This window comes from Arachis ipaensis, chromosome B08 (assembly GCF_000816755.2).
Source record: "Arachis ipaensis cultivar K30076 chromosome B08, Araip1.1, whole genome shotgun sequence".
In the NCBI taxonomy this organism is placed as follows: Eukaryota; Viridiplantae; Streptophyta; class Magnoliopsida; order Fabales; family Fabaceae; genus Arachis; species Arachis ipaensis.
In genome coordinates this window covers 65342028-65363762 of record NC_029792.2, presented here as the reverse complement: position 1 = coordinate 65363762, position 21735 = coordinate 65342028, and positions in this window count along the sequence as shown.

The following is a 21735-nucleotide window of genomic DNA, read 5'->3' as shown; positions in this document are numbered from 1 at the left end:
TGCAATTTCTAGTTTAATTCTGAATTTCAGTACCCAAATCCTTTTGTTCTTCAAAGCAATTTACATTTCTCAGCAATTTAGATTCAGCAATTTACATTTCTTGCACTTTAAGTTTCTACAATTTACTTTTCTTGCAATTTAAGTTTAAGATCTTTTACTTTCTTGCACTTTAAGTTACTGTAATTTACCTCTTCTGCACTTTACTTCTCTGCTCAATTTACCCTCTACACTTTTATTTTCTTGCAATTTAGCTTCTGTTAATCAAAATCACTCAAATCATCAAATATTCGCTTAACTAAATTCATCACCTAACTAAAATTGCTCAATCCATCAATCCCTGTGGGATCGGCCTCACTCTTCTGAGTAATTACTACTTGATGCGACCCGGTACACTTGCCGGTGAGTTTTGTATGGAATCATTTTTTCCCTCATCAGGCACTCAATTTACTGATACAGGTTTCAAGAACTTGGTAGCTGACTTAAAAATAAAGCACCAATTCACATCCGTAGAACACCCACAAGCTAATGGACAGGCAGAAGCTGCCAACAAAGTCATACTAGCTGGGTTAAAATGGAGACTACAGGACGCAAAAGGAGCTTGGGCCGAAGAGCTCTCACAAGTCCTATGGGCATATCGGACAACTCTGCACTCCACCATAGGAGAATCACCCTTCCGACTTGCTTATGGAATGGAGGCAATGATCCCAGTAGAGATAGAGGAAAGATCCCCAAGAATAATCCTCTATAATGAAGAGGCTAACTCCCAAAATCAAAGGGAAGAGCTCGACCTACTTCCAGAAATTCAAAGTTAGGAAATCTAAAAAATAAAAGGGGAAAAGATGTTGATGAAGAGCCTTTAAGTAGTAAGAAGCTAAAAAATACAACGAAGTTAAAAAGGGTATACAGGAGTTTACTTGCACCTACTGTGGGCCAAAAAGGCATACTAAGAAGAGCCTACAATCATAGGAAAATTGATGATGCTGTCATACTCAAGCTGTTGCAACTGCGACATTAGTAGTTGGTAAAACTCAAAGTTAGCCAGCCAATAGTACCAATGATGCTAGAAACAATGCCTCAACTGATGTTGCAAACAATCTTTTCAATGATACTACAAATAAAACTTCTATTGAAATTGGAGTTGGCCCACAAGCTTCAGAGATTGAAGTCATTTAATCCAATTATTTACAATCGGTCATTATTGAACATGTAACACATAACTAAATTCAATACAATAGATAATGTTACTTTATTTACCTAATCAAGCTTAATTGTCAAATTCTTTGCAAGGGCCTCCAGCTGTTCCATCTCCAGCTACAAAAGCCAAACAAGTTGTCCCTTAAGAGAAAAGTAACTCAGCCCCTAAGTTCTGCAAATGTGAACCCAATGCAAGGAGCTAGTTTTGGAACTGTAGCATGAACGATAGAGTTTATAAAGTTTGTTCCAACTATAGGGCTCAAATCTCCAAGAAAGAAGTGATGCTTTTAATGGAATTGTATTCTGGAATGTTTGAAATATTGTCTCTTAATATATTTGTGTTATGGATTTTGTGTAATGATGATACTATATATACATATTTGTCGCTTCTATTTTTGATGGGTTCTTAGATTATGTTTTGGTGGGTTTATGATGATATTATATAAATATCAATGTTGCTGAAGATTAGAATAGCTAGTGCTATCATAACTTTGTTATATTTTGGATATGTAATTATTTCTAAATTAGCTTGATACAAGTGTTATAATTACTTTACTGTTTGCTTCTTGTACATTATAACAAAACTAATAAAGTAGTCCTAATCAATAAGTAGGTTTATTTTTTTGAATTTAATTTTTACAATGAGCAACATAAACTCATGTCATGCTAATCATCGTTTTCCTACAACTAAATCTATCCAATACTCACAACCATAAGTTGAAACACATACAAGCTCAAAATGCAATTCTATATTTTTAAAACCCTAACTTTAGCTTCCAAAACCCTAATTGTCCAGGTTAAGTTCATCTTCCAATGGTCAATATATTTCTTTCAAGTTCAACTCTCTCATTAATGGCTTCATCTTCTTCTCTATTTGTCCACATAAAAAGACCATATCATCTCTTTCTAAAAGTTTTTCACATAAAAAAAAAACCCTTCAAATTCATTTCAAAAGGGATAACAATAATCTTTGAGCATTCAACAACTCACATTATAATTTTGGGGACCAAAAAAAGTTGCTTAGATTTTGCTTCTGTACCAAACCAACGAAAAATAGGGTGCACCTCATAGCCACACCAGTGAGGAAGCTTCCCGACTCTGCTACGTGGTGGTCCTTTCCTAGATTCCATGTGATTTAGTAAAGCTCCCAGAACCTTGATGTTGCTCCTACTCATCCTTGTGAAGATGATGACAAATTATCACTTTGGAAGATTTGGGACTTTGTCTAGGGAATTAGGGATTTATTTTAATTGAATGGTCATATTGAACCGTTCAATTTCTTTTCCACATCATATAACCGTTACCCAACACACTCAACACTTAACAAGTCATGTGAAGTACACCATGTTAAGTAAATGTGCTAGATTAACATTTCGATGACTGAGATCAGTTTAGGGGCAACCGAGAGCCACTTGGGCTAATTTAGGGGGTCCAAATTGAGGCCAATGAAATTGTAGAGACCAAATTAAGATTTTAACTCTACTGATGCTCCATCAACATTTAGTTTGATTCACCCATGCATATGACTAAAATGGACCAAGGTTAAATTTTCGTTATAGAACTTTTGTTGGGCCAAATGCATTTTGGGCCGTAAGCTATTACTTCCATATCGCAAGCAACTATGTTATCTGTAAAACTCAGTTATTAATGAGTAATTAACCCATAAATTAAAATATATTCTAGAAAATAAGAAATGAGATTTTTATGATTTAAGATGATAGAGAAAATTAAAACGAGAATTTTGACACCAATTTTAAAGAAATCGGCCCAAGATTGGGCCCTTGGCCCAACCCAATAGCCAATTAAGTAAAGGGCACAGCCCTTCCTCCCCAACATGAAACAGAAACACGCTGATAGGGAGGGAGAAAGCAAGCAAACCCTTGCCCTCTTTCACTCCAATCTTCCACTGATCATAACTTTTGATCCAGAGCTCCGATTGACAAGCCGTTTGTGGTCACGCGTCAGGCTCGTCAAGCTCTTCAGTTCTATCGAAACAAAACTATAACTAAATCGAATTTGCCTAGCTCCATTTTTGAAGGTATATTAATTTCGGGTTTAAGATTTGAGGAACTCAATTCCTTGATGATTTTCATGTTTTAGGGGTTCGTTAGACTTGATTTCTTGTGGGTTTTGCTCAAGGATCAGTGGGTAAAGGTAAAAAAATTCTAAACTCTTGTGGTTGCCCAATTTCATATGCCTTAGTGTTAAAATTATTCAATTGTATGAACTAGTTGAGTTTATGTTGAATTAGAGTTGAAATTGTCAAATTGGAGCTTGATTGAAGTCTTGAAAAGGGTTGGAGTGGATTTTTGGTGCTGGAAGATCCATTTGAAAGGTGTTGGGGCCTTGAAGGTTTGAGAAAAGTGAAAATTGAAGGTGTTCCGGGTTGAGCGGGGAATCAGCCAAGGTATAGTTTTGGTTTCCAGTATCTAAAATGTAAGGTGGTTATAAAAACGTAGGCTAATGGCCCTAGGATAAGATTTTGAAATATTGATGTAGTTGGTGGATGATATAAGTTGTGTTGTTATGTATGAATTTGGTGGATTGTGAAATGATGATGTGGTTGAGATGGATTGCATTATTATGTATGTGGTTAGTGATTTTGGAGTTTTGATGAGATTTTTTATGCAAGATATGTGTGCCTTAGTGTATATTTGATGGTAAGTGAAATGGAGCTTTTGTTGGTACCATGTTGATAGTGATATTGATGATGAAATTGTCATAAGAAATTGATGAAGTGTTTTGTATGTTGTGGAAATTCGAGATATTGAATGTTGTTGAGATTGAATTATTGAATTGTGGATTGGATTGGAGAGTTGGGATATGCTTGATGTGAATGGTTAAATTTTGATTGGTGTAAAAGGGTGATTTGAGGCTCTTGTTGTTGAGCATGAATTAGTATGTGATAATGATGTGTATGTTCATGGTGATTGATGAAATTGAATAAACGCTTGGAAAGTTGAGCTATGGAATGTTGATTATAAATTGAAATTATTGATTTGAGATTTGATTAAATGTGGAAAAATTGGTGGGTTGTTGATTGGATGAGAGGTTATAGATGTTTGATGCTGGAATGGTTGGGTTTTTCAGGAATTTGGAAGTGTAGGTTTTGGAAATTGGAAGTTTACAAACTTTGGTAAAAATTGAAATTTTAGCGAACTTCAACGGATCATATCTCAAGCTATTGTTTTTGGAATTTGATGCTTTTTATATCAAAAGAAAGATAATTTCACAAGCTTTAAAATGTTTTAAATTTGGTGGAAATCTGAATTTTGTGGAAGGAGATATGATTGTTGAAAGTTTGGGCCTGAAATCTGAATTCTGCAAATTCTGCAGAATTTGTGATTTCTGGTTTGTGTGCGCACACATAGCCCTGGGCGCACGCATACTCCATGAATTTTACAAGTTGTGCGCACGCACAGCCTTGTGCACTCGCACAGCCTTGTGCGCACAAACACGTTGGGAAGGACGTTCTGTTGGTGGCGCTAGCACGCCTTGTGCGTGCACTCAACAATGGAAATTTTTTTTCTGTGCGTGCGCACAGCTTTGTGCGTACGCACACTTTCTGAAAACACTTCTGGGCGTGCGCACGCACACCCCTGTCCATACGCACACGACCCTGTTCATTTATAAAGCTTTTGTTTTCAAGTCCCTCACTTTCCCCAACAAGCTTGTAACCTTCCGTGACACTGTTTCAAGTTTATAAAACCCCGTTTCACCCTTTAAATCGTGAATCAATATAAAATGCCTAGTGATTGATAGAAATCTAGGGATGGGGGTAACTTGTGGATGAAGGAAGGGGATATAATGAGGAGTTATAACTAATGATGATGTCATGAGTTGTTAAGGAGGATGGTGGAGTAGTGCTGTGTATTATATTGTGAGCCGGATGGCTGTGATAAATATTGGGTTATGGTGGAGTATGTATGTGCATATGATTGAACGAGATAGAGGTACCAGGTAAGAGGCATTGGAAATCACCACTCGCTCCGGTTATATGATTAAGAAGTGTAGAGATGTTGAGAATGTATGGAAAAATAAATTAATGAATTAATGATTATGAAGGAAGTGAAATAATAATGAAAATGAACTTGAGTTTTGATTGGGATATGCCTCCGGGTAAGGCGTAGTTGTTTTAACCACTTGCTCTGGGTAAGAGGCAAGGGCACCGGGTAAGATGCGGTGGTGTTATCCACTTGCTCTGGGTATGAATGGAGTATGATTGGATGAAAGGATGAATGTTAATAATAATGAAAGTGTGTTTCTGTATGAGATTCCGGGTAAGATGCAGCGGTGTTATCCGCTTGCTCTGGGTAAAAGTCAATAAGCCGGGTAAGATGCAGTGGTGTTATTCACTTGCTCCGGGAGGAAATTTGAGGTTGTGGGTAAGACGCAAGGGCTGAGTACTGTTGCCGCTTGCTCCGGGCCGAGAATGTAACACTGCCTGGGTAAGAGGCAAGGTGAAGTTGTCCCCTGCTCCGGGTACGCGGGTAAGATGAAAGGGTTGTGGCGTTGTCCCACTTGCTCTGTGTTTGGTGTTCTGTCTAATGGTTAGCTACCAGGACATGTCGGATTGGCTTTGCAACCGACAGATGAGACTCATCAGCCGCTAGGACAGGCATGCATCATACGCATCTATATGTCTTGTTTGGATTGCCTAAATGATTACATAACTAAATGCTACTTGACTATTTGCTATATTTGAATCCTATTTGTGATTTATCTATTTGTAATAATTGTGTGTGTTGCATTTGGTTCCGTTGGTGGTTGGAAAGTTTGGAGGAGTTGGAAAGGGGAGTTTTAGAGAGCTCTGATGACCATAAGCTAGTTGCCTATTTTCTCTTTATGGTTTAGTTATGTTTTAAGCTTTAACTATCTGTTGAAAGTTCTAGGATTGCCTTCGGCTTTCCCAGGACATTATATGTTAGATATGTGGGCATTGTTTCCATGTTGAGAACCTCTGGTTCTCAACCATGCAGGTTTTGTGGTTTTCAGATGCAGGTCAGGTGGTACCTCGCTGAAGCATGCTGGAAGCTTCTGATGTTGCGAAGATCTTTACCTTTTGAGTTTATTTTAGTTATTTGTATTTGTTTAGAAACTTAATATCTCCACCTATTATATATATATATATTTCCTATATATCTATATATGTATATACACCTATTCGTTTGGGCCAGTTTATCTTCGTTAGCCGTGTCTTGATTTTTGTTACATGTGTTTTGGAACTCTTGGTATATTATCCCTTAGCTTGTTCTATATTGTGCTGTCTGCTTTATCGCTTCGTGAGCGTTGCACTTTTCAAATTGTCGATTTTTGCTTTATCCCTTTCTTCAAAGGCTCCTAGTTATAAACCTTTTTCACTATATTATATAATAAATTTTACTTTTAGAGATCGTAGCGCCTCGCCACCTCTGTTTTACATCTTAAGTGTAAAGCTCTATGTGGTAGTGTGTTACTTTATGGTATCAGAGCAGTTCGTTCCTGTAGAGCCTGAGGGACGGACTGACTATGCTTCTGAGCATACTCTGAGTCATGTTTATGTGCTATTTAGGATATGTGCCTAATATACATAGCATAAAGTTCATGAGCATGCAATTGGCACTTTGAAGCACTAGACTTGTGATATTGAGACTGATCACCTTGATATCACTTGTTTGGTGTGAACAGGAACCAAATGGCGACTCGTGGATGCGATCACAGTTGAGGGAGTGATAGGGCTAGTAACACAGAAGCTGAGAATAATCTCGTGAACTTTATGACTGCCCTAGAGAACATGGCTGCTGCTATGCAAGCTACGACTGCGGCATTGGAGAATCAAGCCGGTATTGGAATGGTGGCGATGGAGAGAAGGGGCCAATGACCTTAGCAACCTTCTTGAAGGTAAACCCGCCCATTTTTAGAGAGATGATAGATCCCACAGAGACAGATAACTGGTTTCAGGCGATGGAACGGGCTTTACAAGCACAACAAGTCCCTGAAAATCAACATGTTGAATTTGCAACTTATCAGTTAACGGGTGAAGCCCAGCATTGGTGGCAGGGTACGTGACGCCTGCTGCGGCAAGACGATGTTGCAATACATTGGAATGCCTTTCAATTGGAATTCTACAAAAAGTACTTCCCCAATTCGGTCAGGATAGCTAAGGAGCTTGAATTGTTGCAATTGAAGCAGGGTCAAATATTTGTAGCTGAATACACAAACAAGTTTGAGGAATTATGTCGATTTTCCAAGATTTGTCAGGGTGCTCTGGGAGACTTTGAGGAATGGAAGTGCATCAAATATGAAGGAGGACTCCGGAGTGATATACTGAGTTCAGTGGATCCGATGGAGATCAGAGTTTTCTCAAACTTGGTAAACAAGAGTAGGATTACAGAAGAGTGTTTAAAGAAGGCTGCTATGGAAAGAAATGATGGCTGGAAATTTCACCAAAGGGAACATAGTCAGAACTTTGCACCAAGGGGCTAAAAATTGAAGAGAAAAGGAAAACAGGCAGCGGCTGCATCAGATGATCCAAGTTGTTAGAGATGCGGAAGCTATCACCCAAATAGGCCGTGTCATTTTGGTTTGGGCTTATGCTATAAGTGCGGTCATCCTGGGCATATGTCCTGGAACTATCCACAAGGGAGAACTTAGGGTGCTGGTCGGTCACCATGAGGTGGAGGTAATCGTGAAACCACTAATTTAATTTCAATTATGCTGTAGAATGTTGTGACATTGCGTTTATTTGTACTTAAGATAGAAGTGACAAATTAGGATTTAAGGTAATTAACTTAGAACCAATGTAAGAGTGCTACATAAGGTAGTGACATCAAATGATGAATTCCTGAAGATAAACAAATCAGAGTAACACAGCAGAAGCGGGTTGGATTATACATAAGAGATCGGAAGTGTTGAGGACTGTGCGGAGTTGTTGTTTGAAACCCAATGGCAGTGAACTACGGGGATGAGGAATGGAGTGGATTCGACCTTTAGTTGCAAATCGTTCGAGAGGCGAGTGAGGATAAAACCAATCGCGGTTGCGAGAGAGTTTTTAAGGCAATCCTGAAGGTGTACCATAACCTCCATCTCGAAGAGAAAGTGAGTTTGCGATAGACTTAGTGTCGGAAGTCAGATCAGTTTTAATTGAGCCGTAACTGGAGACACCATTGTAATCGGTAGAACCTAGGATCGAGTTGAAAGGAGTATTAGAAGTGAAAACTGTCTGACTAAATGTTCTCCTGTGAGGAGCGACGGTTATGCCAGTGACGAAGGAAGAGAACAGCAGAAAGCTTCATGCGAAGAGGAGTGTGCCCACAGAGTCTGCGCGAACCGATCTAATCTTCTTTTGAAACTTGAATTGAAACTTTGTCTGGACTCCTTCTTAAATGACTTGAGCATCTTTCTAGTTTTATCCCTTTTCGCACACGAATCTTGTGTCTTCCAAAATGAGCTTGAGCCTGTCTTTGTATAGCCACGTAATCCTTGAATCCTGGAAACTCGCTGTGAGTAGAGTTACTCTCATTCACAAATCGTATACTTCAAAATTAGCTGAGACTTCTTTGATCATATACGCTCTGCTCCTTTTTTTCGAAGGTTCTTAATTTGAGTTATATCTTGAGATGCACCTTAATTCCTCTTCTTATGCATTTCATTATTTTGGCATAGCTCTGTTTGATCATATGCAAGACTTTCTTTTGATTTCTTGTAAACACCCTTTGTGTTGCTCGTTCGTCAATTTGAACCTAACGTCCTTTTGGAAATTAACTCATCCTGAATTTCTCGTCATGTATAACTCCTCAAAGAAACCATTAAAATGATAATTCCCTATAACAAGACTTTTAAACACGAAAAATATGCCTGTGGCACTACACAGAATTTTGGAGCTTGAATTCTTGACAACCATATTACCTGCGGTTAAGTTAACACTTTAGGATGTACCTTTGGTTGGGCACGTAGATACGATGAAGACTTTCAAACCTTGAGAGAAAGATTAATCTTGGTACCAGTACTCACGACTTTTGAACCTCATAAACCATTTGAAACTGCTACTGTGCAACATCGAAGAGGTTTCGGATGGACGTGGAGGCAACATCATAAAGTGGTAACAAGCGTCCTCAGTAAGATAACCCTGAGTGTCGTTGGAGAATGATTAAGGAGAAGGAAACGTTAAGTAAGGTTGTAGTCTAAAGCTGGATGTCGAGGCAGCAGCTAGAGGTATCAGACTGAATCGGTTGCAAATTCTGAGGAGTTGTAAGGCCGAGAGTTTGAGGAGTGCAGTAAGAGGATAAAGAGCTACTAAGAATGTTGAAAGCATGTTGAACGAGGGGATCAAGCGTCTTAGGTTCTGAACTAATAATTGAAAATGATGAGGAAAGGTTAAGCGAAAATCGAGTTGAGGTTCTGACTGCGCAAGCCGACCTAAAAGTTATGCAGACTAACGGAGAGAGTCTAGAGAGTTTAAAAGAGAAAGCTGTGTATTATTGGAGACTACTTCAGCGACCGGTAAGAGGAGAGCCATCGATCTAAAGGAGTTTAATTTGAGTACGATGGGTCGTCTGAGGTGCTAGAACAATTTAAACCAGTTCAAATAAAAAAATATGAAGTTTCAAGTGACCCCAATAAGGATTGATGACGTAAACGTAAGAAACTCTGAGGAAAAGAAGTCTTATTAGAGAGGTGACTTGGAAATCAAGTTAGAATGAAAAAGCGCACCGAAGAACTCGAATTAGAAATGGGGACAGACTACCCGCACCTAATTGCAGGTGACTGAATTCAAATTTTGTGGGCAAAATTCCTAATTAGGTGGGTAAAATATAAAACCCGGTTATTAATGACTAATTAACCCATAAATTAAAATATATTCTAGAAAATAAGAAATGAGATTTTTATGGTTTAATATGATAGAGAAAATTAAAACGAGAATTTTGACACCAATTTTAAAGAAATCGGCCCAAGATTGGCCCGAACGGGCCAAATCGGGTCCTATTGGGCCCTTGGCCCAACCCAATAGCCAATTAAGTAAAGGTTACAGCCCTTCCTCCCCAACATGAAACAAAAACACGCTGATAGGGAAGGAGAAAGCAAGCAAACCCTTGCCCTCTTTCACTCCAATCTTCCATTGATCATAACTTTTGATCTGGAGCTCCGATTGACGAGCCGTTTGAGGCCACACGTCGGGCTCATCGAGTTCTTCAATTATATTTAAAAAAACTGTAAGTAAATCACATTTGCCTAGCTCCATTTCTGCTGGTATATTAATTTCGGGTTTTAGGTTTGAGGAACTCAATTCCTTGATGATTTTCATGTTTTAGGGGTTCACTAGACTTGATTCCTTGTGGGTATTACTCAAGAATCAGTGGGTAAAGGTAAGAAAATTCTAAATCCTTGTGGTTGCCCAATTTCATGTGCTCTAGAGTTAAAATTATTCAATTATATGAATTAGTTGAGCTTATGTTGAATTAAAGTTGAAATTGTCAAATTGAAGCTTGGTTGAAGTCTTGAAAAGGCTTGGAGTGTACTTTTGGTGCTGGAAGATCCATTTGATAGGTGTTGGGGCCTTGAAGGTTTGAGGAAAGTGAAAATTGAAGGTGTTCCGGGTTGAGCGGAGAATCGGCCAAGGTATAGTTTCGGTTTCCTATATCTAAAATGTAATGTGGTTGTGAAAATGTAGGTTAATGGCCCTAGGATAAGATTTTGAAATATTGATGTTGTTGGTGGATGATATAAGTTGTGTTGTTATGTATGAATTTGGTGGATTGTGAAATGTTGATGTGGTTGAGATGGATTGCATTATTATGTATGTGGTTAGTGATTTTAGAGTTTTGATGAGATTTTGTATGCAAGATATGTATGCCTTGGTGTATGTTTGATGGTTAGTGAAATGGAGTTGTCATTGGTACCATATTGATGGTGAGATTGATGATGAAATTGTCATAAGAAATTGATGAAGTATTTTGTATGTTGTGGAAATTCGAGATATTGAATGTTGTTGAGATTGAATTATTGAATTGTGGATTGGATTGGAGAGTTGCGATATGCTTGAGGTGAATAGTTGAATTTTGATTGGTGTAAAAGAGTGATTAGAGGCTCTTGTTGTTGAGCATGAATTAGTATGTGATAATGATGTGTATGTTCATGGTGATTGATGAAATTGAATAAACGCTTGGAAAGTTGAGCTATGGAATGTTGATTATAAATTGAAATGATTGATTTGAGATTTGGTTAAATGTGGAAAAATTAGTTGGTTGATGATTGGATGAGAGGTTAGAGATGTTTGATGTTGGAATGGTTGGGTTTTTCAGGAATTTGGAAGTGTAGGTTTTGGAAATTACAAGTTTACAAACTTTGGTAAAAATTAAAATTTTGGCGAACTTCAACGGATCATATCTCAAGCTATTATTTTTGGAATTTGATGCTTTTTATATCAAAAGAAAGATAATTTCAGAAGCTTTAAAATGTTTTAAATTGGGTGGAAATCTGAATTTTGTGGAAGGAGATATGATCGTTGAAAGTTTGGGCCTAAAATCTGAATTCTGCAGATTCTGCAGAATTTGTAATTTCTAGTTTGTGTGCGCATGCACAGCATTGTGTGTATGCACACGTTGGGAAGGAAGTTCTGTTGGTGGCGCTAGCATGCCTTGTGCGTGCACTCAACAATGGAAATTTTTCTTTCTATTCGTGCACACAGCTCTGTGCTACGCACACTTTCTGAAAATACTTCTGGGCGTGCGCACGCACACCCCTGTGCGTACTTACACGACCCTGTTCATTTATAAAGCTTTTGTTTTCAAGTCCTTCACTTTTCCCAACAAGCTTGTAACCTTCGGAGACACTGTTTCAAGTTTATAAAACCCCGTTTTCATCCTTTAAATCGTGAATCAATATAAAATGCCTAGTGATTGAGAGAAAGCTAGGGAAGGGGGTAACTTGTGGATGAAGGAAGGGAATATAATGAGGAGTCATAACTAATCATAGTGTCATGAGTTGTTAAGGAGGATGGTGGAGTGCTGTGTATTATATTGTGAGCCGGATGGCTGTGATAAATATTGGGTTATGGTGGAGTATGTATGTGCATATGATTGAACGAAATAGAGGTACCGGGTAAAAGGCAGTGGAAATGACCACTCGCTCCGGGTATATGATTAAGAAGTGTAGAGATGTTGAGAATTTACGAAAAAATAAATTAATGAATTAATGATTATGAAGGAAGTGGAATAATAATGAAAATGAACTTGAGTTTTGATTGGGATGTGCCTCTGGGTATGACTCAATGGTGTTAACCACTTGCTACGGGTAAGAGTCAACGGCGCCGGGTAAGATGCAGTGGATAGGCATGCATCACATGCATCTATATGTGTTGTTTGGATTGCCTAAGTGATTGCATAACTAAATGCTACTTGACTATTTGCTATATTTGAATCCTATTTGTGATTTCTCTATTTGTAATAATTGTGTGTGTTGCATTTGGTTCTGTTGGTGGTTGAAAAGTTTGGAGGAGTTGGAAAGGGGAATTTTAGAGAGCTCTGATGACCTTAAGCTAGTTGCCTGTTTTCTCTTTATGGTTTAGTTATGTTTTATGCTTTAATTATCTGTTTGAAGTTCTAGGATTGCCTTCGACTTTCCCAGGACATTATATGTTAGATATGTGGGTACTGTTACCATGCTGAGAACCTCCGGTTCTCACCCATGCGGGTTTCGTGGTTTTCAGATGCAGGTCAGGCGGTACCTCGCTGAAGCATGCTAGAAGCTTCTGATGTTGCGAAGATCTTTACCTTTTGATTTTATTTTGGTTATTTGTATTTGTTTAGATACTTAATATCTCCACCTGTTATATATATATATATATATGCTGTATTTATTCCTCTTAGAGGTGATTTTGGAGATTCAGGTTTTGTGACTCTGTATTTTCATGGGTTTTGAAACTCTTGGTATATTATCCCTTAGCTTGTTCTATCTTGCCCTGTCTGCTTTATCGCTTCGTGAGCGTTGCACTTTTTGAATTGACGATTTTTCCTAATAATAAACCTTTTTCTTATTAATATCATCCTCAATCTTTGAAACTGTTTTAAATATTAATTACATTGACGACTTTGTCCCTAATATTACAGCATCTTCCACCCCCTATCTACCCTATCATCATCATCTGCTCATCACCATTACCACCACTACTACCCCCCCTCTCTCTCTCTCTCTCTCTCTTCCCTTCTATTTTCTCCTTCCATTTGTTAAGCTCACCACTGTCAGGATCTGTCAATTCCGTCGCACTCGTTGTCATCACCGGAGATCGCTACCTCTGTGGCTGAGTTGACGAGGGAGGCCCAATTGGGGGAATGAGATTTAAGAAAAACCCAAATGGGAAGCTAGGGAAAATCACGGGGGACCAAGAAGCACCAAAGTACTCTATTTCTAGAATCGGTTGAATTGGTGGGAAAGGGCATTGAATAGAAGGGGTTTACGGTTCGAAGGGTTTCGATAACGGAAGTTGCGAAACACATTGGAGGGAAATGGCAAGGAATCTAGTGTTGGCTACTAATCTTGTGAGAATCTTTTGAAGCCCCGAAGCTATTAAAGGAATTGTAAAAGGAACTCACAACAGTGAAGGGTGTAGCTAAGTTGGGCCACGAGAGCGACCGTGGGAAGGTTAAGAGAAGTGATAGTGACTGTTACGGGAGTAGTGCGATTTTTAAAACTGAAGTGTCTACTCTGCCATTTCGAAACCACATCGCAACTACAAATTTCACCCGTGCCATAACATTTACTTCTTATGTGGATCTGTCACTATCTTCATTTTTCCTCTTCGCATTTTTGTTGTTGTTGTTGCGTCAATGATGACTGTGGATTGTGAAAGAATGTTAATTGGGGGGTCACGGTGCATGACAGGTGACTATGGAGTGACGGTGGAAGTCGTGTGGAATCAATGGTAGATGATATTTAGGTAAAGAAGATGATGATGGAGGTACAGTGGTGGTGGTAGTAGTGGTGGTGAAGGAAATGAGGTGGTGGTGAAGGGTGGTGTTTGAGTTGAGAGAGAATGTCCAGGAGAGAGAGAACAATGGAGTAGGGGCTGGAAAAGATGTTTTTTTTTAAATATAATTATTAGAATGGTAAAATCATTCATAAATTAATGTTTTGTACGAAAATGATGATTTTAAAACGATTTTTAACGTTGAGTGAAACTAATAAAAAAATATTGGAGACGATTTTAATTTTGACTCAAGATGTTAGGGACAAAAAAAGTACTTAACCCATCAAATTATCTACTTTATAGAATATATATTGAAATATAAAATATATATTGAAAATGAATTAACCAATACATATATTTATACACAAATACATAATGATTAATGAATAATTTGATAACTGATTTTTATGCACATATAATATTTTTATTAAAAAATTATTAGAGTTTATCTTAGAAAATAAAATGTTTCTATTTATAAAATTTTTTACTATACAAAAACTAATTGAATCAAAGTTCCTTTTTAGACAATTTTTTACTAATTGAAAACGATTATATTTTTTTACCATATCTATCTATTAATATATAATGGTTAACTAGTCAAATAGTAAATTCACACACTGTTTTGCACTGTGACCAATTTCTCACAAAACAATGCGTGGAGCCAGACTTTTTGAATCACAAAATCCTATTTTTCCCTGAGCGTTTCAATGGTTTGCCCAGCGAGTAATACATAATTCTATAATTAGCATCTCCCAAATTGTATCCCCTAATTTGTTTTTTCCTCCTCGATGAAAAATTCTCACCTGAAAAGGGAGGAGGGAGAGGTTTATTCAATGCGTTGAAGGGAGGCAATGTTGCAGCAATCCCAAAACCTTGATTTAGAGAAAGAAATCGGAAATGCTAGCTTCTAATTGGTGGTTTAAGGTTAATAATGGATTGCCAGCCACGTTCTTTCTTGGTGATAAACCCCAATTTTTTTGTTTATCTTGTGTTGAATTCAGGGGATTTTATCGACTTTCCCCACATTTATTCAATGAAATAGCATGGTTTTGTGAATTTCTCCTAATTTATGCTTAAAAGTAAAAATATGCTTTTTAGGCCTTAAATTGGTTAAATTTAATTCACTTTAATTCCATTCGATGCCTTGATTGTTTGTTAAGTGATTTCAGGATTAGAAGGCAAAGATTGGGTTGAAAAAATGAAAAAAAAGCATGCAAAAATGGAGAATTCATGAAAAAATGAGGATTTGCTGAACTCAAGGCCACGCGTACGTGTCACCCACGCGTACGCGTGAGAAGGAGATTCACCAGCGACGTGCACGGTCACCCACGCATACGCGTGAAGAGGAATTTTGCAACACGACGCGTACGTGTGACCCATGCGTACGCGTGACAAGCGGCACGTGACCTCACTAAAGGCAAGAGGCTGAGGGCGATTTCTGAACTCAAGGAGGCCCAAATCCAACTCATTTCTGATGCTTTTGAAGCCAGGGATTGCAAGGGAATGGGGGGAGTAGTCATCGTATAGTTTTCATCATGTTTTAGGGTAGAATTCTAGAGAGAGAGACTCTCTCCTCTCTCTAAATTTTAGGGTTCTTATTTCAAATCCTTTTAGATCTAGATTTTAATCTTGTTCCATTTTAGTTTCCCTTTACTTTTATTTGTTCTAGTACTTTGGTTTATCTACTCCTCTTGTTAATTTCTTATTTGCTCTCTTTTATGTTTATGAACCCTTGTTGGATTTGGATTTCTTCTAATGCAATTTTATGTTTCTATGTCTTTTGTTGTTTATTCTAATTGCTATTGTTGATTTCTTGCTTATGTTAGTTATGGGTTTCATTAATTCTTGCATTTTATGATGTTTACTTTTATTGCACTTTAGGTGTTTGATAAAATGCTTCCACTAGTTTTAGAGTAGTTCTCTTTACTCTTGGCCTAGGCTAAGGGAATTGAGTGACTTTGAGCCATTGGGTCTCATTGAATTGGTGATTTGAGAACACTTAGTGGTCAATTTGATAACCATTAACACTATCCCACTACTAAGTCAATTAGTAGCTAGGTTAGGACTTATGGATTGATGTTGATCAAGCCTATTTGACGTACTTCAAGCGTTGAAGTAGACTTTTGACGTACTTCAAGCATAGAAGTAGACTTGATGGGTTGGTCCCTTATAATTGTCAATATATGGTTTATAGACAAGGATGGTGATCACAATTTTCATGCCTTAGCCAAGAGTTCTCTTCCATTCCTTTATTAGTTAATTGTCATTTACTTTCTTGCTATTTACTTTTCTTGCCAATTACCAAATCAAACCCCCCTTGTTTCTTTATAGCCAATAATTGAGCACTTCATTGCAATTCCTTGTGAGACGACCCAAGGTTTAAATACTTTGGTTTATTTTCATTGGAGTTTGTACATGTGACAACCAAATTTAAAACTTTGATTGAGTATTATTTGTTAGTTGGGAACTATACTATCAACGGAATTATTTTGTGTGAAATTCCTAACCGACGGTAATTCTCACATCACTTGGTAAATAGGTGTTTAGTTTTGGTGCCATAATTTGATTTTCAAATTCATGGTTGTATTGCCTATGTTTCAATTGTGTTGAACACATCTAAGAGAATCTCTATTTCCTTCGGTTCTCACATTTTAGTAATCCCAAATTTGAGATGGAATTTTTCTGCCTAAATTTGACTATAGAAATCAAATTTCAGTACTCATTCATCTCTCTCTCCTGTGAGTCTCTCTTCCTCTTCCTTTTACTCTCATGACCACCTTCTTCTATCTGAACCATTCCCCTATTCTCTTCTCATGAACACCCTCTAGAAGCCATGACAGCAACAGCTGCACATAGCATAAGAAGAGAGATGGCGAGAAGATTTAGAGGAAGAGAAAAGGCAAAGGAGCACAGATCAGCATCAAAGTCAACATAAATGAGGTCTATTATCGAGGATAGTGACTTAATAGCTACTTAGCAGACATTCAGCTAAATTTCTCAATCAGAAACACTACTTCATGCTTTTAACTACTGATTCTTGCTTCATCTAAAAATTAGGTTCGGGTGACGGTTTTGCCATCTTTATTGTCGGTGGTTGTTGTTTTAAAGCATTTGGGTATTTTTTTGTTATCTTGCAACTCAACTTAATTATCTGAGCTAGAATTTTGTCAAATCTGGTCAAACCATAATTAATTAAATAATAAATTAAATAGGAGCGAATATGGTTAGAAAATTTAGCAATCGGAATTTGATAATTTAAATATGATATTTGGAATCAGTGAATTTTTCTGAGTCAGAAAACATAGTTTTCTGCATAAAAATGCACACTAGAAATTTGACCAGCAGTACCGGCTGAGATTTGTCTGGTACTGCAACTGAGGAAATTAATTATAAGCCAATAAGGTTAAGAAATGATAATTTTTAATTTGGGATGATAGAAATATTTAAAATACGGTTTAAAACTCTAACCTTAGAGGTTTTGGCCCAAAATTGGGCCAACGGACTAAACCAAGTAGACCGGGCCCAAGTGGGCCTAAGACTCAATATATATAAACATTAGTTATGAGCATTTTAGCTCATAAACCCTAAAAATGAGAGGGAGGGGCGGATAGAGAGAAGAGAGAGAAAACCTAGCTTTCCAAACTTCAAACCACCATAACTTTCTCTCTGGAACTCTGATTGACGAGCCGTTTGCGGCCACTGTGGTGAGTATTCCACTGTCCTCTGCCCAGTTTTTGTTTTTCTCTTTAAATTCAAATTTGGTTTAGGTTTTGAGGAAATCTTATGATTTTGATTATTTAGGGGTGCTCTAGTATGAGCCATTGGTGATATTCATCATAAAATACAGTGGGTTAAGGTAAGAAACCCTCCAACCCTTGTGATTTATAATTTTCATGAATCCTAGGTTGATTGTAAGTGTGAAATTGGTTATGTTAGAGTATTTTTTGATTTTGGTGCACAATTGGGAGGTTAGTTTTGCTTGTGGATCTTTGGTGAGGCTTGGAGCTAAGGTTGGTGGAGACTTCCAAAGAAGAGGCTCAATTGGTTTGGTTCCAAGGGGTACCGTGTGGTGTGATGAGAATTCCTAGGCTAGATGCCCCTAGGATTAAGTTTGGATAGTGTAAATGGTTGGTACTAATATGTATAGTTAATATGTAATGTAAATTAATGATTGGGTTGAGAATTGTGTGAATTTGTATGTTTGGTGTGTTAAGAATTTGATGAATATTGGATAATGAATATTGGTTTGTGGAATATGCATTTAAATTGTGAATTTGGGCCAGAGGCCGTAAATCTTGGGCCGGAGGTCAGGAAGAGGTAAGAAAGGTAAGTGATGTGTGTATTGTGTGATGTCATATGAGATTGAATGGATATTGAATATTGAGTGTGTGAATAAATGGGAGGAATGTGGAATAATAAAAAAATTAGGAATTTAGGAGCAGAAGGTGACGAAATTGAATTAAATTATGTAGATGAGGTAGGTTTGGTTTTGGTTGAGTGTAATTATATGAATGTGGTTGGGTTGTGGTTATTTGGATGAGTGAAAATGAATTTGGCTTGTGAACATTGGAAAAATTAGTGATTTATGTTTTTGGTTAAAAAACTGATTTTTAACCAACTTCGGCGGTCTGTATCTCAGTCCTCAGAGTTAGGAATTCTTCAAAATTAGATTTTTATGAAATTTCATTCAATGATCTTTCCAACGGTTTAAAAATGGTTGAAAAAGGAATTTTGTAGAAGAAGTTATGTGTGGCGGAAGTTTGAGGTTTGAAAATGGAATTCTGCAGCTTTTTCTAGGTAGATGCAGTGGAGTGATTCCGCTTGCTCCGGGATGAGGTGAGACATACCTGCCTGGGTAGATGCAGTGGAGTGATTCCACTTGCTCTAGGTTTGGTTTTGAGATTCCTGGGATAGATGTAGTGGTTAGCCCCCACTTGCTCCCAGACGAGTATGATTTGAGATTGGAACTATCTGAGTCCTGGATTTTCTTGGGCAGTTGCGGTGGGTTGGCTCCATTTGCTCCAGGTTGAGATCCGAGATTCTGTTGACCCTGCGTCGTAGGATGTAGCCATACACTTAGACCTTTCCGGATGAGCTCTCCCCCATAGATATTTTATTTTGATTGGTTATGATTTTGAGCTTGGGGATGCACGCTCACAGGGACTGTCCAGTGGTTAGCTACCAGGACATGTCGGGTTGGCTATGTGACCGACAGATGATATCATCAACCATAGGACAGGCATACATCATTTGCATATGTTTGAATTGTTTGGGTTTGCCTATTTGTTTTGGATTGCTATATCATATATGCTATGTTACCTGATTATGTGCTACTTGTTCTACTTGTACCTGATTGTGTATTACTTGCCTGTATTGCTTGTGTTTGTATAACTAAGAGGTCCCTTATGCTGGTGTCGGTTGACACTGAGGGCTGTTCTTGATGAGATGAGTTGATAATGTAATTGAATAATGATGATGATTATTGAATGAGGTAATTTAGCTCCCTGGGTAGACGCAGTAAAGTGATTTCACTTGCTCCAGGTAGAGAATGAGATAATTGGTATTAATGTACTGAGTTCTAAATACTGGCTATGACTTTGTTCTGAATGGAGTGTTAAGAGTCTTGGAAGGATGGGAAGAATGAGGAGTTAACTAGATTTGGTATTCCTTAGCATAGTTACCTAATTCATAGATTAGTGGGAAACTAGGATGAATAATTGATGAAAGAAAATTTAGGATGCTTAGTGAGTTTTTATGGCAGTGCATTGTATTTAATTGGCACTTGGTGCGCGTGTACGCAAACCCCACACTTTTCATACAGTAGCAGTACCACCAAGTGCACTGGGTCGTCCAAGTAATACCTGAGCGAGTCAGGGTCGATCCCACGAGGATTGTGGCTTGAAGCAAGCAATGGTTGTCTTGCAGGTCTTAGTCAGGTGGAATCAAAAGGTTGTTGGATTAAGTATATGCAATTGGATGAAGTATTATAACATATAACTAATAAAGATATTTAATAGGAATAGAGTTGAGAGTCGGAGTTGCGTTGTCTTTCTGAATGAACTCTGGTATTACTATCTTCCTTGCTTGTGAATGATCTTCTTCTATGGCAGGCTGTATGTGATCAAAGCCATTGCCCGTGGTCATTGATCTCCTCTGCTACAGGTCAAATGCCATTGCCCATGGTCATTCAATCTGACGGAGGGTGAAGCTTTAGCAGTCATTCTCTTGGCGATCCTACTTAAAATGCCACAGACAAGGTCGAATCTTCCAGATCAGAGAATGCTGCTTCTTTGGATTCTAGCCTATACCACGGAGACCCTAATCTCCCCAGAAATCGGCTGAACTAGTGTCTTGAGAAGTCCCCAACGAAGTCGTGGATTAACCGTCTGAGAGATGTATAAACATAGCTGTTGGCTCGTGCTTTCCTTCCAAGTATTCACACGAACCCAACTAGACGTGGGTGTTTGTCAGGAACGTTCATCTTAATGTGATGAACAGAGCTAATTGGTTAGATCATCCTGTTCACTACGATGAAGATCGGATATACATCCTAGAGATAGACCAGACACGGATCGAAGAAGAAACAGAAATACTTTTTATTAATTCATATGACTCAGCAGGGCTCCTCCCTTCAAGCTAGGAGGTTTAGAAACTCACACTGAAAGTAAAAACAATGATAAACGTGTATGATGGTCTCCTGAATCGGAGATTTCTTGAATTACATAAATAAAATCCCTTAAATACTAAACAAATGACTAGTAAGGGCAAAACAGTCTATTTAGTACTAAAATCCACTTCTGGAGCTCACTTGGTGAGTGTTTTGGATAAGCTTTGATGAGATCCACTTGCTATGAGGTCTCTGGGGCGTGAAACGTGATGAGCGGATAATTTATACGCTTTTTGGCATTGTTTTTAGTATATTTTTAGTAGAATCTAGTTACTTTTAGGGATGTTTTTAATAGATTTTATGTTAAATTCACATTCCTGGACTTTCCTATGAGTTTGTGTGTTTTTCTGTGATTTCAGGTATTTTCTGGCTGAAATTGACGGACTTGAGCAAAAATCAGATTCAGAGGTTGAAGAAGGATTGCTGATGCTATTGGATTCTGACCTCCCTGCACTCAAAGTGGATTTTCTGGAGCTAAAGGACTCGAAATGGCGCGCTTCCAATTGCGTTGGAAAGTAGACATCCAGGGCTTTCCAGAAATATATAATAGTCCATACTTTGGCCAATAATAGATGATGTAAACTGGCGTTCAACGCCAGCTTTCTACCCAAATCTAGCGTCCAGCGCCAGAAAAGGAGCCAAAACCAGAGTTGAACGCCCAAACTGGCACAAAAGCTGGCATTCAACTCCACAAATGGCCTCTGCACGTGCAACACTCAAGCTCAGCCCAAAAACACACCAAGTGGGCCCAGGAAGTGGATTTATGCATCAATTACTTACACATGTAAACCCTAGTGACTAGTTTATTATAAATAGGACCTTTAACTAGTCTTTTTGACATCTTTGGTCTCAGTTTTTAATCCATTATTCATCTTAGGAGACTATTGATCACGTTTTAGGGGGCTGGCCATCTCGGCCATGCCTGGACCTT